The 12,912-nt window shown below is 37.5% G+C and overlaps 1 pseudogene; it reads right to left on the reverse strand.

Moving 5' to 3' along the window:
• Nucleotides 1-5,188: 5,188 nt before the first annotated feature.
• On the reverse strand, nt 5,189-9,913 carry LOC141496426 (trafficking protein particle complex subunit 5-like; annotated as a pseudogene).
• Nucleotides 9,914-12,912: the final 2,999 nt, after the last annotated feature.

Genomic DNA, 12,912 nt, shown 5'->3' on the forward strand with positions numbered 1-12,912 from the left:
CATTGAGGAATTCTCTTATCTTCCTTGTGCTCCAGACCTCTTGGACAGGATGATGAAGTCTATTGACTATATTCAGAATGACATTACAAAAGAAACCAATTATTGACAAAATTGACTTGACAAAAAATTCTTATTTAAGTTCACAGACTTCAGCTTAAGTTTAAAAGACAAGAATGTGATAATGACCAAAAGGATGATATAGATAATCAGTACTACAGAAACTGCAAAAAATTCCAAGCAACAAAAAATAGACTTTGACCTATTCCTATAGGTAATAAATAAGTCAATCAATCAATCAATAATAACACCCTTGGATCATGCTGCACCTGTGGTCCATAGTCTGTGTTAGTGGCAGATGTGAGCATGAGTTTGACCTGTGAGTCAGCAGCTTTGTTTTCATTCCCAGTTCCCCCATTTACCCCCTAAGGGACTTAGGGCATATTTTTGAAATCATTCTAGGTCTCAGTGTCTTCGTCTGTAAATGAAAGATAAAAACCTGCCAGCTGGCTACTAAATGCTCTGGAAGGAATTGAGGTTTAATAAGATAATGGACTTTATTTTCTCCACATGTTTTCCACACCCTCAACTTCCATGAACTTCAAAAGGAACTCCTCACATCCAAATCTGAATTCTCAAAAATTGCATACAGATCTTCTGGAAGAAAACAGACTAAATATATGCCAATTGCCATTTATCAGCACTTCTAATTCATAGCTATCGATGCTTTCTCCTAGTGATTTCACACTACCCAACATTTAAAATGAAAATAGGCAAGGTCCAGTCTTAGGAAAAAAATCTGTGAACTTGATTCCTTGTTTCTATCTATCCAACATTAATTTTTCTGTTCTCTTTTCTCCCTTGTGAAATTCTAGACCTTTAATTCTAAATACCTACCACACCCAAGGCTTTCTCATTGCCTTATCTAACCTCACTAAGGATAGGCAAATTATTCGCACTAAGGTGTTAGAGATTTGATTTGTTACCCAGATATACTTATATATCAGAAGTGGTATAGAAACAGTGGGAAAATCTAATCATGCTACTAACCTTACTCAAGAACCTTCAATAGCTCTCCATGCTTAAAGGACAATTAATTGAATAAATGAAATTTAAAGCCCTTCACAGTCTGACTGCTACTCATCTTCACAGGATTATTATATTTTTTCTCTCTCGCATTCTATGTTCCAGAGAAACTGACGTGCTTATTATTCCTTCTATGTAACATTCCATCTCCTTCCTCTTCAGTTTTGCATAGGCTCTTCCCCATGTCTGAATCAGTGAATTAGTAAATGAAAAAGCATTCATTGAAAATTTATTGGGTGTCAAATACTGGCAACATAAATACAAAATGGCTGCTGTTCAAATGAGAGAAACAATACTTAATATGCAGAAGGGATATTTAAGGAGGGGTGTTTTAGTTTGGAAAGTTATAGGGATGATGAGTAGAGACATAAAGAAGTATATTGACATATTCTTTCAATGACTAAAACAGTATTGATTTGATTATGGTTTCCCACCTAGAGGGTGGTAGAGAAAATGATGGTAAATAAAGTTAAGTATATTTGGGCTGCTTTGTGAGACACTAATGAAGGTAGGGAAGTCCCCATGATGAGAGCTGTGGAGCTAAAAGCATCAAAATCTACAAGAAAATATAAACATTATTTTCTATTGGACAGCCAACACTAAGACACTAAGATTCTCAAATTCTTAAGTTCCTGAGGCAGCTGCCAAAGCTAAAGCTAGGAATTTCAACTCAGAGTCATTATGTGATCACCTGCGCTCAGGGAAAGAAAAACAAAATAGAAGAGGTAGTCAGAGATTTGGGATATAGGATTAGGCTTGCCTGGCAAGCATATGCTTTTATGTATGTAGTCTCCACTGCTATAATGGCGGAGGGCTTTTTAGGCGATATGCTCCTGAGAAAGAAAGAGAATAGAGAGAAAGAGGGGACATATTTACAGTCAGCTAGAGATAGATCTAGAGAGAAGTAGAGATAGAGGCAAAGACATAGGTAGAGAGAAAGGGAGGGGTTCTGGGATGAGGAAGAGAGACAGAAGGATAAAAAAAGAGAAAGGTATAGAAGGATGAGGATAGGGGCTTGCAGAGAGGGAGAGGGAGAAAAAAAGAATTGGGATGAGAAAAGGAGAATGAAAAAGGAAAAAAGAGGAGAAAAGGGGAAAAGGGAGGGAACCACTTTTTTTTTGGCTCATTAGCAAATCCTCTTTCACATAGGAATAGCCATGAAGATACAAGATCAAAGCACTAGCTTCTAGCTGCTCATATCATTTTTTAGTAAGGGACTAGGACAGAGGTCTCTCACCACACATGCCCCATGGGATGGTCCCAGTTCATCATTACAGAACAACAGATATCAGAATTTCGTTTAAAATATGGTAACTGCCAAATGAATGTTAAGGAAATCGAGTGTTGAGGAAAATAATAGAGATTTGGGATGGCCAAGAAAATAGATATGAGAGAGTTTAAGTGGGAGTTAGGACTGGGTAAAACTGAGAAGGGAAGGAATTTCAAAGAGGCAGGAAGAATATGACAGAGTTAGAGTTGGGGTAAAAATGAACATGTTTGCAGTGGAAGGGGGTGTGTATAGAATAATGAGAGAAATGACTAGAAAGACAGATTGGGGTGAGATTAGGGATGGACTCTGTCTATGGACAAAGGAAAGTCTTTGAAGGTTTTTTTGGATGGTAATTACATAAGCAAATATGTATTTGAGAACATTCATCTGGTAGTAATATAATATGTATATATAGGATATAATTTATATTATACAGTAATATATAAGATAGAGTTGAAGAAAGGAGAGACTCAAAACAGGAAAACCATCTAATGGTAGAATTTCAGGTATATGTGAAGAATATGCTTTTGGTTTCTGGGGTCTTTTCCAATCTTGCATGAAACATCCCAGTCAAGGTTCTACTTGTTTTGGTAAAATACAACATTGACAGATATTCCAGTGACAGCTGTGGTGTAGAAAACTAATAGTGAAACAAAGTATAAGCACAATTGCTTAGTAGAAATATTGAGAGATTTTCCAAGAAAAAAAGTTTTGTGGGCTGATACATAGGTTTGATGATGGGGAAACTGGGAAGTGTATTACATTAAATTGGATATATCCAGCTGTAAGCTTGACAACTCTTTTTTTTTCTATTATGCTAAATTGTAAGCTCTCAACTTGTCAGAACTTGCCCACTATCTTTCAAATATTCAGCCTTCAACCTTTGAGGTAGGATTAGCTGCAGTTTAATTTCCTGATAACACCTAAATTAAGGTAAGAGTTCTAAATACTTTATTAATAATGCATGCAGTAATTAATAGAAATTACTTTTCCAGCATGTATTATTAAAAGATGTGTTCCAACATGCCTTTTCTGCAGTCCAATTTACTTACATGCTGAACAGGGTGCTCTTTCTACATCTCTTTCTTATATAGGACTGTTAATGTATCAAATAAATCTTAAATCTGGGGCTCAATTTTTTATTTTGGGTTGGAAAAAAAACCCCTCCCAATCTGATTCTTTGTTAAAAAATGTTCTTTAAAGAAATGGATTCAGTCATTTTTGACAGAATGCTTCGTCTAAGAATGATGATGGAGATGGGCAGAAGGGATGATGATGATGATGATGATGATGATGATAATGACAAGGATGCTCAAATTATTATGGCATTTTGTAATATGCAAGAATGCATTTTTTCATAAGCCTGAAGCCACATAGAAGAGAATTGAATTTGGAGTCAGTACAAATATCAACTCCACTATTTACTGATGGTGCAACATTGGCAATCAAGCAAGCAACATTTATAAAACATGTACTGGATACCAAATATTATTCTAGACACTGGGATATGAAGACAAAAGGAAAGAAAGAGCTTACATTCTACTGGAAGAGACATCATGGATATAAATAGTTATATGTAGAAGTATAAAAAAATTATAAATAAATGCAAAGTAATTTTGGGAGGCACATAAAAACCTGAAATAAAATTAGGACAAGTTTCCTAAAGAAAGACAGTCTTTTTTTGTGTGTGTATGTGAGACAATGAGATTAAGTGACTTGCCAAGGTGACACAGTTTGTAAGTATCAAGTGTCTGAAGCTGAATTTTAATTCAGGTCTTCCTCACTCCAGCCAGGGCCAGTGCTCTATCTACTGTACCACCTAACTCCCCAAGAAATACAGTATTCTTTTTTTCCCCAGGAACATTTAGCTTTAATGAAAATCACACAGTTCTAGCAGTAATTTGCTGTCCTCAGAGTCCCCAAAAGAAATTGTGAAGATTGAACTTCACCTAATACACAGATGGGTGAGGGTGGAGAGGGGCAGAAATGGAGAAAGGACAGAGAAATTTTGGGTGAGACAGGGATTAAACATTTGACCATAATCCTTCCCTAAAATCCAAATCTTCTGCCCCTGACTGTAGAAGAGCTACTAAAAGGCCAGGTTTGTGGCTGATCAAGGGTACTGTCCCACTTAGCAGGAGTAAGAACCACTTGGACAGCTCAGTCCCCAGTAAATGTATCACAGGATAGCATCAGGTAGGGTACTCCTTCACCCCAGCCCCGCTACTCCCAGGAAGCTGATATGTGGTCCTCCAGACATCCCCTGGTTGCTGCTTCTAAAGATGAGATGAGGGTCTGGGCAAGAGAATTGCAGAATTTCTTCCTGACTAATCTCACTGACTGATTCCTCCCCAACTGACAATGTACAGCAGCTTCTGCACTGAGTTCTCCAAGGAAATAGGCAGAGAAAAATCAAGCGTTAAGATAACTCAGGGTGATAGGAATTGGATCCTCCCCTCTTCCCACCCTAACTCATTCCCATACCATCCAGGAGATGACACAGGAAAAAAAAATAAAATAAAAACTGGCCAAACCCAGACCATGGAGGTTAGCTTGATCAAGCCTAAAGGAAGCTGAGCCTCTTGTCCCTGAGCATGCCAGGGAATATGCTCCCTGACACCAGAAACTATAGACAGCTAAGGCCCGGTGACTGAAAGCAGAGTCAAGAGCCAGGAGAAGTGATGAAGGATCACATCATGGTAGAAAGGCTGGGGGTGGAGGGAGAAGGGTCAGGTTGTTCATCTGGCAATAGAAACACTCCACAGTTACAAAGGACCATGGGCTCAAAGGTACAAAGAAGAGCCTGGCCCTCTCATTCCTTAGGCTTTCCTCAGCTCAGTGGCCATCCAGGGCCTGGTCCTGGGCAATGACAGGCTAGTTGAACTTGATCATGAAGGTAGTACCCTTGTGCCAGTGGGCAGCGACTTTGGTAGGGAAGCCACTATGACTGAGTACAGCTTAAACTATACATACTGTGAAGCTGGCACAGTTGAGCATGCTCTTCTCCTTGGGCAAGGAGATGTAGGTGTTGATGAGTGGTTCATGCTCGATGATGTAGTAGGTCTTATCATCATCATCATTGGCTTGTTCCAACTTGTCTGCCTCCTTGCCAAAGAGTACCTGCCACACTGCACCCTTGACAAAGATCAGTACATGCAGTACCCAGGTCTCTCATTGGCCTCCCTTCTCCTGAGTGTCTAGGCCATCCAATACTTGGATGCCCACCTCCTGACCCAGTTCTGCCAGTCATGCCTGCACCCCTGCCATAGAGTACATATCATTCTGGCAATACTGAACCAGCTCTGAGAACAGCAGAGAGAAGGCACTTAGGTTCACCTCCATTTTAGGTCTCATGCATCCATGGCCCGGAGATGATGGGAAGAACCAAGCCCTTCGAAGCCATAGCCCAAGGCTGAAAGACAGTATTTTTAAAGGAAATAAGTGATTCTTAGAAGTAGAAGGAGGGAATACATTCCAGTCACAAAGATAACTAGGGCAAAGGAACTAGAGTAAGAGGTGACTCATTCTGAATGTGGAATACCAGTTTGGCTGATCCATAGAATACAATTATGGAAATAATGTATAATGAATAACAATGGCAATGGAGCACTGGGAAGATTATTCAGCATTGTCAGAGATTGGAGGCAGAAAGACCAGTCAGGAGGCTGGGAAACAATTTAGAGAAGAAATAAGACTCCAAACTATGGTGATTATAATAGGAATAAAAAGTTGCATATCAAAGATGTCATAGAAGAAAGGGTTTGACAACTCTTTGAATATATACTCTTTGGATATATGAGATGCAGGGACAAGAGTGGGTAAAACTCAAAGAGGATGATGTTATTATTAACAAAGATAAAGAATTAAGGAGGTAAGTTTAGGAAAGATGATAACTTTGGTTTTTAGACATGATGGGTTTAAATTGTTCAAGTCATGCACTGGAAACATTCTACAGACATTTGAAAAAGCAAAGACTAGAGGTCTGGAGATGGATTGTCTAGAGATATTTATCTGTGTCTTTCTCCCTACCTTATCTATTATAATCTATTTCCCTTTTGGGAGAGATAAGGAAAATTACCCTGTGGAGTTGACAAGATTACCTCACCAAGAAAGGCTAAACAGACAGGAGAAAAAGGATAGGAAAGAATCATGGAGAAAATTAATGTTTAAGTAGGAAGAAAGTTGAAAAGTCAGTCAGAGAATGCAAAGATGCAGGTTAGGAAGTAAGAAGAGAAAGCAGGAAATATAGGGTCACAGAAGAAAAGGAAAAAGGGATTGTTAAAGAGGACATCAAATGCCAAATGGCACAAAAAAATCAAAAAGGATAAGGATTGAAAACAAGTTATCATATTTGGTGATAAGAAAGTCTATTAGAACCTGAGAGAGGGATGTTTCAGAACAGTGGTGGGCATAGAATCCATACTATGAAAGTTTGGGAAGCAAGCAGTGGTGAAGTGGAATGTCAATTCACTTTCTAGGAATTTGACAGGGAAGGTGAGGAGAAAGATAGGACAATAATTAGGGTGCAGTTTTTTTTCCCTAAGAAAGCTTTTTTTGTTTGCTTAAGATGAAGATAATTGGGCATTTTGACAGAATGTAAGTTCTTTGAGAATAGGCACTGTTTCATTATCTTTCTTTCTTTTTTCATTTTTCTTTTGGTTTTTATATCTCTAGTGCCTAGCACAGTCTTGGGGTTATAGGATGTGATTAATAAATGCTTGTTGATTATTAATTTCTTTTTAGATCACAGGGGAAAGAATCAGTGGATAGGGATTACCTGAAGATACATAAGAGAAGGAATTTTTGATAGAACTGAATATAGGGGAATCAACAACTATCTCAGAGTGGGAAGAAGTATAAAAAGTCAACTGTTTTGACTCACATCTATAAAAAAATCACCTCAATGGTATTCTCAGGGAGTTAAAAGCCATTCTGTCTTCTTGTGAAAACTATTAATAAGGGTAGACTACACTTCTCCAGAGAAGCCCATTTCATTTCTAATTTACTTTATTTGTTGGGAGGATTTGATCCTCAAATCAACTCTGTGTGTTTGGTGCTCTTTTTATCCCCTCCTTTTCAGATAAGGAAACTGAGACTAAGGAAGGGTTAAATTATTTGCTTAAGATTACATAACTTATTAGTGTCTGGGGTAAAATTGGAACTCAGCTATTCTTATCTCTTAAGTCCCATATTCAGTTTGCTTCAACCAACTATCTTTTATGTGCTTAAGTTTGTCTTTATGTGATTTCTATTTCTCTTAGTTTTGATTTGGGGTGCCATGAAGAACCTGACAACTCTTCATATGTTTTCAGTCAGCTATTATGTCCTCTCTCCCTATACTACTACTGAATCAATCCTTACATAGTATGGACTGCAATCCTCTCCCCATACTGATTATCATCCTTTATATGTTCTCCATCTTCTCATCTTGTCCATAGCCATCATAAAAATATGGTGTCTAGAACTAGACACAGGATCCTATATATGATCTGACCAGAGAAGGATAACAGAACTATTATTCTTTTATTATAATTCTTTCAGTATAGCCTAAAACTGAATTTGTACCATTTGGTTACTATTTTGCACTGACTGTTGTTTTCTAAAACCTCCAAATTTTTTCTCAGATGAATTGCTCTCTAGTCACACCTTCTCTAATTTTTTATTGATAATGTGTATTTTTTGAATCCAAATGTATGTTCACTTTGTTAAATTTTTGTCATGTTGTATTCAGTCCATTTTCTAGCCAGTTGTGATTTTTTTCACTGTCTCATTATGTTCACCATTCCTTTCAGCTTTGTCTCCATTGCAGATTTGACAAGCATGACATATATGCCTTCATCCAAGTCAAAGATAAAAATGTCAAATAGCACAGCACCAAAGACAGATCCTTGGAGAACTTCACTGGTGACCTTCCTCTATATTCATTTATACTCCATTGGAGCTGTAATATTTTTAATTATAGGTATTCCCTTCATTGGTATCGTCCAACAGCTCCATATTGGCATTGAACTGGCAATGACTATGCTTTCAATCTGGTCATTTAGCCAGACAGGATCCCCTTATCTTTACCATCATCTAGCCCATATGTCTTTGTCTTATTCACAATAATGGCATTTTTGTCAAACACTTTACTCATATCTAAGTAAACTATATCTCTTGATCTTTCAGTCTCCCCAATTCTGTAAAAAGAGGAAATTAACCTAGACTATTCTTGTTGAAACTTTGTTGTTTTGTTGAGGCCACTGCTTTTCTAGCTAGAAAATATGGTTCATAAACCATACTTTAAATAATATATACCTTTAAAAATTTGGGAATTTAGTGGGATTAGTGAATTAGCAATTAGTGAAATTCAATGAACTATATTTCATAATCTTTATTCTCTTTCATTTTTTTTTAGAAAACTGAGTTATTTACTTTTCTCCTGTCCTGTAGTTACTCTCCCATTCTCCAAGAAGCTGCTAGGTGGTGTAGTGGATAGAGCATGGGCCTTGGATTCAGGAGGACAGGAGTTCGAATCCAACCTTAGACACGTGCCACTTACTAGCAGTGTGACCTTGGGCAAATTCCTTAACCCTGATTGCCTCACATCCAGGACTATCTCCAGTCATCCTGATTCATATCTGGCCACTGGACCCAGATAACTCTGGAGGAGAAAGTGAGGCTGGTGACTTAGCTAAGCATCCCCCTCACTCAAATCCATTCATGTACTTATCATAGCATCACCTCTCTGATGACATGGTCTTCTTCAAAAATGAAGGTCAAAAACAATATAATATAATATATATGATCATAAAAAAAAACCAAACCAGCAATTAGGTCTGCTCATTCTACCAATCGCTTAAGGACATGTAGGTCATGGTGGTCATTTGAATTTATCAAGGATAATTAGGTCTTCTCTTAATTTTCTCATACCTGATGTTGAGTTTCAAGTCCTTATCAACTATTTTTCTTGTGTCTTTCAAATCCAAAGTTCATTTTCCATGGAAAAGAAAACAAAACTAATAAAGCATTAATTAGTTTTGCCTTCTCTACATTGCCCATTTTAATTTTCCCATCTTCCCTGAGCAGCAGTTCTATCAGTATTCTTCAAATTCTGCTTTTTCCAATCTAACTATAAATCCCTTTGCTTATCTCTATATCAGGTAATTCTACTTTCTTATGTGGGCATTTTATTTACTGAAATGGGCAGAATGGAAGTTTACATGAGAAGCACAGAGAAGTCTAACTTGAAGGACAGTTTTGAGGGCAAATTAGACCCTCAGATGAAAGTGCTAGGAAAGAGAAACAGATTGTTTTTGAAAGAATCTGAGTGGAATGGGGCAGCTAGGTGGTGCAGTGGATCGAGCACCTGCCCTGGAGTCAGGAGGACCTGAGTTCAAATTCGGCCTCAGACACTTAATAATTACCTACCTGTGTGGCCTTGGGCAAGCCACTTATAATCCCTTTTGCCTTGCAAAAAAAAAAATTAAAAAAAAAGAATCTGAGTGGAAGCAGCTTCACAGGTGCTGACATGTTCAAGATAGCTATAGTGCCTTGGTTCCCAACAGCTTTTTACAGAAGACTTTCTTTCTTTCTTTCTTTCTTTCTTTCTTTCTTTCTTTCTTTCTTTCTTCCTCTCTTTATTTCTTCCTCCCTTTCTTTCTTCCTCCCTTCCTCCCTCCCTCCCTCCCTCCTTCCCTCCTTCCTTCCTTCCTTCCTTCCTTCCTTCCTTCCTTCCTTCCTTCCTTCCTTCCTTCCTTCCTTTCTCTCTGTCCTTTCTCTTTCTCTCCTCTTCTTTCTCTCCTTCTTCTCTCTCTCTCTCTCTCTCTCTCTCTCTCTCTCTCTCTCTCTCTCTTCCTCCCTCCCTCTTTCTTTGTTCTTCCTCTTCCTCCTCCTCTTCCTCTTCGTTTTTGGGAAATTTATTGCCAAGAAACAAAATTAAAGAATCTATTGGGGCTTTTTGGAAGATTGTATTTGACTTTGTGCCATATCTAATAGAATGTTGATTTGTAGTTTATTAAGATAGAGATAGGTCACACCACACATGAGAAACTTCTTGTTTTGTGTCAGTGAAGAGTGGGAAGAAAGGAAATTAGAAGGTAGGAACTGACTTAAGAAATTGCTTATGGTAACCAGAAGCTAATGGATCTGAGAAACTGACAGAAGCAGAGAAGTGGGATAGAAATATATGCTGAGACATCTGGTCCCGTCACTTCCTGACAAGTAGAGGGAGAAGAACTGGAAGCAGTTCACATTTTATATTCTTGCACTCAGAGGTCATTGCAGACAGCAACAGTACCCATGAAATTAAAAGACACTCTTTAAAGGAAAACTATGGCCATTCTAAAAAGCAGAGACATCACATCACCAACAAAGGTTTGGATAGTCAAAGCTATAGTTTTTCCAATAACAACATATAACTGTGAGAGTTGGACTAGAAAGAAGACTGAGTGCTGGAGAAGACTTTTGAGGGTCCCTTGGACAGCAAGGAGATTAATATTTAAATTAATTCAGACTTTAAGGAAGGTAAAATACTGAAGTTTAAATACTTTGGTCATATAATGAGGACAGGATTCATTGGAAAAGATCCATTGGGAAAAATCAAAGACAAAATGAAAAGGGATGGCAGAGGATGAGATGGATAGTGTCACAGAAACTATCAACTCTTGCAAGTTAGGTCAAAGTACAGGTCAAAATGACTTGCAAGAGCTGATAGTTTAATTTTCAATGTAAGCATTTCTGTCTTGGAAATTGTTCAAGCACAGTAAATCAAGGCTTTATTTACTTTATTGATAGCCTATACTCAAGAAAATGATAGAGTTATTATTGCAGGTTAAATTTATAAATTCTTTTGTGTAATTTTTTTTCTAGAGAGCTGATAAGCTTTTACCAGCATACTCATAGCCACTCCCATCTGGGGAACCACTTCAACAGTTTCCTACTTCTGAGTTCAATTTTTTTGATTTTGCAAGGCAATGTGCTTAAGTGACTTGTCCAAGGTCACACAGCTAAGTAAGTATTAAGCATCTGAGGTCACATTTGAATTCAGGTCCTTCTGACTCCAGGGTCAGTGCTCTATTCACTGCAACACCTATTTGGCCCCCTGAGTACAATTTCTAAACTTATCTCTTAAATATTTACAGTAGATTATGAGTTTCCAGTTCATATAACTTTTTTTTTTAGGTTTTTTGCAAGGCAAATGGGGTTAAGTGGCTTGCCCAAGGCCACACAGCTAGGTAATTATTAAGTGTCTGAGACCGGATTTGAACCCAGGTACTCCTGACTCCAGGGCTGGTGCTTTATCCACTACGCCACCTAGCCACCCCTAATATAACTTTTTAGGTAATTCATTTTTTTTTCTTTCTCAGTGAAATAATTTCTCTTTTTGTCTCTTGAATTTTTTTGTTATTCTTGCAAATTTCCCAGACTTCTCAGACTAATTTCCCTATAGAGTAGCTCCAGAATTGTTCAGTAGTATTTTCTCTTTGAAATCTTCTCTCCCCAATTCTAGGTTATATGTCAGTCTATGCCTAGATTTTCTCTCCTCCTCTACCTAAGAGTACCAATTCTAAGATGTATTAGTCCTTTCAAGATTGACATGATTTCTACTTGAGTCAGTTCTCTTTCTTATTGATCAAAATCAATAGTGTAGAAATACATTAAAATAGTGTAGAAGTACATTAAAGCCAACCATCAATTCCTTAGCTGTTCTTGCTTTTGGAAAAGATATAGTTCCAGCAGATGTTCAGATAAATGAAGTCTCCATCATTCTTATGTAACAGACATATGATTAATTTCCTGAACTTTTTTACCTTTCCCTTCTATCAAGGTGGTCTGTATAATATTTTCTTGACACCATCACTGGATTTTTTTTGAATGTTGTTCACTTTTGCTCAAATGCTCTCCACTGTGCTACTCTGCTTCAATTCTTTGATTTCTTCCCTTGAGTATTTGTTCTTAATATTCAATGCAACACATTCTGTCCCTTTGCATGAGATGTTCCCTTCTGTAGCTGTTCAGAATGAGTGTGATGAGTATCTTTTCCCCAGGTCTCAGTGTCTTTGTACATTAATGACTCTAGTTCATCTTATTTATTACCTGGATATTGTATTATCCATAGGTTCATTGCTGATTTCCCTTTTCCATGTTGTACCTTTATACATTCATTTATGTAACAGTTTTGTCTTTCAGTCAAAAGTCATGATTCAGTTTGTAAGACTGCAAGCAAATATTTTTTTACTAAACCCAGGGTTAAGTTTAACTCTATCCAAGAGTCCATAATTTCTGTTTTTTTTAAGCAATTCAAATCCTGTTCTCAGGAAACAATGCTCTTAAGTAAGTTCCTCACTCTCCAATTCTACCTTTCTCTTATGAAGCTATGTCTTTAATGGATGGTAGTAAAGAGAGTCTCATCATCCTTTTCCTAAGGTTTTAAGCTTCTTGCTCAAGGACTTCATAATCTCTCCCAATACTTTCTAGGCTTCTTTTGGCAATTATTGATATTTCCATGTATAGTTAGTGCTCCTAAAGTTTGACAATTCTTGGGAGTTTTTTTTGACAGCTTTTGGATACTCACTAAT

This window comes from Macrotis lagotis, chromosome 8 (genome assembly GCF_037893015.1).
Source record: "Macrotis lagotis isolate mMagLag1 chromosome 8, bilby.v1.9.chrom.fasta, whole genome shotgun sequence".
Taxonomy (NCBI): Eukaryota; Metazoa; Chordata; class Mammalia; order Peramelemorphia; family Peramelidae; genus Macrotis; species Macrotis lagotis.